Below are 6,000 nucleotides of genomic sequence, written 5' to 3' on the forward strand. Positions count from 1 at the left end.
AGCAATAACTTGCTACTAAAAATAAATACCAGTATTAGGTTTCTCAGCAATAACTTGAGAATCGAAGGATTTGAACGTGGATATTCATATAAACACCAGACGTTGGAGTGAGACAGAACTTGTCTGGGACCACGTTTGTGATCACGGGTCAAAGAGTGTGGCCTTTTGGAAATTTTCTTGAAATTGATAGAAATAAAAGTAGAAAACTTGTTTATATTTGGTCAATAATTATAATATTCATAACGTGAGAAAATAGGATTCTTGGAAATTTTTAACCTGTTCTATTAGAATAAATTCATCTAAATTAAAAAAAAAAAAAAGAACATTCGTTCCAGTTATTTCTCTTCCACTGTATGATAATCTGCAGAAATATAAGAAGAAAGGCAACATCGGTATAACAGGAAGGAAATGAAACAAAGTTCAATATTCTAATTTTATACAGGACTTCTCAAATTCATTAGTCTAAAAAGTTCTGGTTTAAGAGTTGTCTTTCCTAATACTAGTACCATAAGCTTTATCAATGTTTTAATCCAGTATATTTCATTGAAATGAACAATATCCCTGGAAACAATCATACCATTCTATTACTTTGCATAGTTTTCATCAGATATATCAAAATCATATCTTGTGGTTTAAAAAACAACAATCCAGTAGTACAGGAATTGAAATGCACCTACTGTTTAAATATTCACAGCATTTACGTAGTCGCGTGATCTCAAGCTTTGCTTGTCCTTCTTTGACTTTCTTGTGGGTCTGAGTATTCAATTCTCTCTTCCATTAATTTTTAAAATTTCCTTGCCCTCGATTGGAACGACGAGGACATAGAATAAATTAAGTAGGACGTGTTAAGGTAATCACTTAGATGTGAGGATTATTTTCAACCAATTTATTTTAAACCCATAAATGACACTGATTTTGACTCCGGATTACTCCATTTACCTGACCAAGATATAACGCTCACGGCGGGTGTGACCCCGGACGACATGGTCTGCTTACTCCTCCTAGGCACCTGATCCCGCCTGTGGTCGTTTTGCCCTACTCTTAATTTTGTATTCTTTATATGAGTTATGAGATTGATCACTGTTCATACAAGTTTTGAGAAATCAACCTTAAACTAATTCGTGGTTCAATAAACAGTAGATGTTCTTAACATCCGGTCTTCTCTTTAGACATATTGGAAATAATATGATATTTATATGACATGTCTAATTATATTACAAGGGAGGAAAGGAAAGTTTGATAAAGATTAAAAAAAAACACCAATCTTGGTAATAAGGATCAACATCTCTGACATGATGATTAATTCTACCACTACACTATTGTGTGCCCTAGAATACATGTATGTACGGTAAGTGACGATTCATATTGATGTATATAAAGGACAAACACACTATTATACACATCATATATGAAAACTTTGTCTCTGTAAAATGAACCCAAAAAAATAAATAGAATAAAAACACGAAAACCCGCCCTACAGGTCCTGTCTGATATAGATTTACTTTCTGTGTATTATGTCTTCAAAATGATAACATGGTCCTTAGTCCGTTGGTTTTATGTTTATTGTTAAAGATGTTGCATGTAATAGGGCAATAATGACGCATCATCTGTCATTTTTCCGTTTTAATTGTAAATAGTCCACAAGAAATCAGCTGATATTTGCAGGGGGAAAAGGAAGAAATATCAGCTCTATTTTCAAGATAATTTTAACATAATTATTCTAACAGATTAAGTGGTTAATGAAAATTTGCCATGATTTCCGTTCGCAATTTCTAAACAAAGCCTAAGGGCGAACTATTTAAATTTGATAGGCATGTAGTATATGTTTAAACCCGGAAATGATAAAGTTAATGTTAAGCACAGAGTTCACATCATGTAATCATTGCAGTGCGTGAAGACAATATTTTAAGATCTTAAAGGACGAACACAACCACAATGCGAATTTCTAAATAACACATGGAATATTAATTGGTAAAGTATCGCATATTATGTCTTACATTAGATATATTCCTTGTAACAAGAAAACAATAACCCTATTTCAATATTAGTACTCACCATTTCCAAGAATCATAATTGTCTTTGCTTGAACGCTTGAAAACAAGTGACAAGTTTGACCACTAATGATCAAAGCGATGGAATAAACGCCTCATACCCAAGTGCCCTTGACCTTGTCGATATTATACTAATTAAAGAACAATCCAATGGATATCATTATCAACAACAAAGCAAAGGCAGTTTTGTTCTGGTGAAAAGGTGAAAATAACGATCAGTGATCAATCTAATAATTCATACAAAGAATACAAAATTAACAAACACAGACTTCTGGATATACCATTTGTGAGATCAGATGCCTAGGAGGAGTAAGCATCCTTTGTCGAACGGTCACATTCATCATGACTCCTATGTCTTGATCAGGTAAACGGAGTAATTCGTAGTCAAAATCATTATGTAAAGAATGGCCCAACAATTGGTATGAAACACGTCAGACAACATTTGACCAAATGCTAGGTTGTATTTGGCAAACTAGATCGTTATAACTACCATATAATTTGCGAAATGCTTACTTTAAACGAGACTGTTGAATCCCCTAATAACATCAACTTCCTTGTCAGTAGCCTGCTGCAATTTAAAAACTGATCATACGCAGCACAAGTTCTTGAGTATCAAAACAGTTGAGAAACATAAACACCATATGCATGTGAGAATGGAATATTGCTACATAGATATGAAAAATTACCGATGGAAAAGCTGAAGTCATCCCGTTTCTCATAAAGGTGAGTTCTTAGTTTGCCGTTTACATCTATGTGCAATAAAATATCTAAGTGCGAGGTATACATGTATGTGGAAGACTATGTGGTGTCTTTTATTTCGAGTTCACTGAGATATATCGGATCGACATATGAATGAAGATGATTATTTTAAACACAATTTATTATTCTTCTCTGACCTTGATCTTGGTGACGTGTCTTTGATCTACAATCATGATACACTAGAAACGATTATACAATATTAATGTTATACCATCTAAGGTTGGTGTAACTCGTAGCATGGAGAGAAATTTGTTAACTAAAATACAATTCCAACATTTGCCATTGACTCGGTGTGACCGGACTTGGCAATAAGATCAAGAATGCCTTTAGGTCTTGAAAAGCAAAATATCGCAGTACATTTAAGTGTAACCAGAAGCAGTATGTCAGGGACAATAACTCTGTGGTTGTGTAAAGTATTACAATGGTTGGTTCTAGCTATAAGTTGATCTCAGGTAAGGAGATTCCCGAACTATGGACAACACTTTTGAATTAGAACACCAGTAACGAGTTTATAGTTTATTATAGTTGATCAGAGTTGACTTTTGTACAAGATAACAAATAACAAGCTGTAAAAAATTCAAAGTGCAAAAGCTGTAAGAATATATCAAAAATGAAAAAGAAATGAATTATTTGAGAGTGTAGAATTTTTAGAGATAAACTATTAGAAAAATGATTGTCCTTGAACTAAATGACCCTGAAAAATATACATGTATAACAATAACTAAGTTTAAAATCAGCCACTACTATCCACAACACATTGAACCACGACTTTGTGAGGTGAAAACTTAATAAACGTAGGAAAAACATTATAAAATTTCAATAACATTCTAGTAACATGAATAAAAAATTCGAGCCCCCCCCCCCCCCCCCCCCCCCCCCCCCCAGAAATCCAAGATGTCGAGTGTCGTCAGTTTACTTTTTTAATGTACACATGATGCACCTTTATTAAAACGACAAACAAAAACCGGATTTTGGTGGTGGATCTTATTTATATTATTTATTATTCGGACACAAATAATGCAAAACTTCAATTTATTATTCGGGATCAATAAATATAAAACTTCAATATCTGACAACCGATGATAGCTAGAAATTCAGAAGGGCGGGTTCGGATCCGGTCTGGTGTATTGCCTTTCTTCCCTTCCTGTCACGTTTGGTGACGTACGTAACAATGGAACCGACAGGTGAAATGCTGCCAGGTATTTAAGATACAAAGTTGTGTGTCTTTACGGGATATTGCCTTCAAGGAGGGAGAAGTGTGACAGTCTTTACAAGCGTTAACCTGTCGTTGGCCAGATAGTCCAGTTGGTACATGTATATAGAGTCGCTGGTAAGACTTTCGGAACTCTGGTTTTAATCCCCGTCTAGTATTTTGTGCGTATTTCGTTTCATATATTTAATATTGTAAGACAGGAAAGCATTTTGTGAAATAAAGTTAGATTATATTGTTGATAATTCACGGTCCTTCGGATGAGACCGTTAAAACCAAGGTGTGGCACAATGAAAATATCTCCCTGCTCAATGGCCATAAGTGACGAGTATAGACCAATCTAAATAGATTGAGTATAGGCCTAACTTTTGCAGCCCATCACCAGCAATGGTGATGTCTCCATGTAAAACTTATACGGTACCAATTTTGATGCACCAGATGCGCATTTCGACAAATCAGAGTGCCAAAAAATAGTGGAGCCAAATTCGTTTAAGGATAAGAGCTATGCATGAGGGAGATAATCCGTAATTTTGAAATGAATTTCTAAATTTTATCACAGCAATTAAATATACATCCGTATTTTCAAGCTAGTAACGAAGTAGTAAGCTACTGGGCTGTAAAGACCTTCATTCATATGAATGAAAGATTCTCTAGAGGGACGTTAAACAATATACAAGCAATCAATCATGATGAAAGATGAAGACAACGAACAGGAATCTGTGGAAATCGAACATAAGCGTTTTAGTAGATGTTGATTAAGATATCTATCGAATTGTGCTCCTTTGTTAGCTGACCTGTTCTTATATTCCTATGAAGCAGAATTTATTTAAAAACTAAAAAATATATTGACAATGTATTATCTATCAACAATTATAATAATTTTCATTCATATGTCGATTCGATATATCCCAGTGAACTCGAAAAAAGGACACCACAAAGTCGTCCACTTCTGCTTCATACTTAGATATTTTATTGAAACTAGATATTAACGGTAAACTAACAACTCAACTTTATGACAAACGGGATGATTTTAGCTTCTCCGTCGTCAACTTCCCATATCTATGTAGCAATATTCCATTATCACCTGCATAAAGTGTTTATATCTCTCAACTGATTCGATACGCAAGAGCTTGTTCTGCGTATGGTCAGTTTTTAAATCGAAGCAGGCTATTGACAAACAAGTTGCTGGTGCAGGAGTTCCAAAAGTCTCGTTTAAAGTCAGCATTTCGCAAATTCTATGGTTGTTATATCGATTTAGTTTGCAAATACAACCTATCATTGGGTCAAATGCTGTCTGGTGTGTTTCATACCGATTGGCAGGCTGTTCTTGGCACACTGATTTTGACTACGGATAATTCCGTTTACCTGATCAAGATATAGGGCTCACGGCGGGTGTTACTGGTCGACAGGGGATGCTTACTTCTCCTAGGCACCTGATCCCACCTCCGATGTGTCCAGGGGTCCGTGTTTGCCGAACTCTCTATTTTCTATTGCTTATAGAGGTTATGAAATTAATCACTGTTCGTTATCTTCACCTTTCATATCTATATGAAAGTTGTTACTTTTTGTTTGTATTTATATACTCAATAAAATATCTTCAAATAAAATGTTACCCTAACCCCAGTTTGCACTACTTTCGTTTTATCACTGTTCAGAGGTTATCTGTGGTGGCCCAAGAAATCTTTTTGACACTTAAAAAATCTTTAATGTTAATTTTTCAGGCAATGGCTCACTAAACACTGACGATTGCATGTCAAACAGGACAATGTTACAATCACTTAATTAGTTCCTTTACTTAATTGAACGTGACTGCCTTTCGATTTACGTCATTCCCCATGACTTGCATCTAATTCATTAACATCTGTATACATATAGTCAATAAATAGCATCAATAAGCTAATATTGAATTTAGTACACCCGATTTAAAATAAAGAGTGCTTTCATTCTATTTTATTCTTAAATGAACCACAAAAGACCTCC

This window comes from Ostrea edulis, chromosome 4 (genome assembly GCF_947568905.1).
Source record: "Ostrea edulis chromosome 4, xbOstEdul1.1, whole genome shotgun sequence".
Lineage (NCBI taxonomy): Eukaryota > Metazoa > Mollusca > Bivalvia > Ostreida > Ostreidae > Ostrea > Ostrea edulis.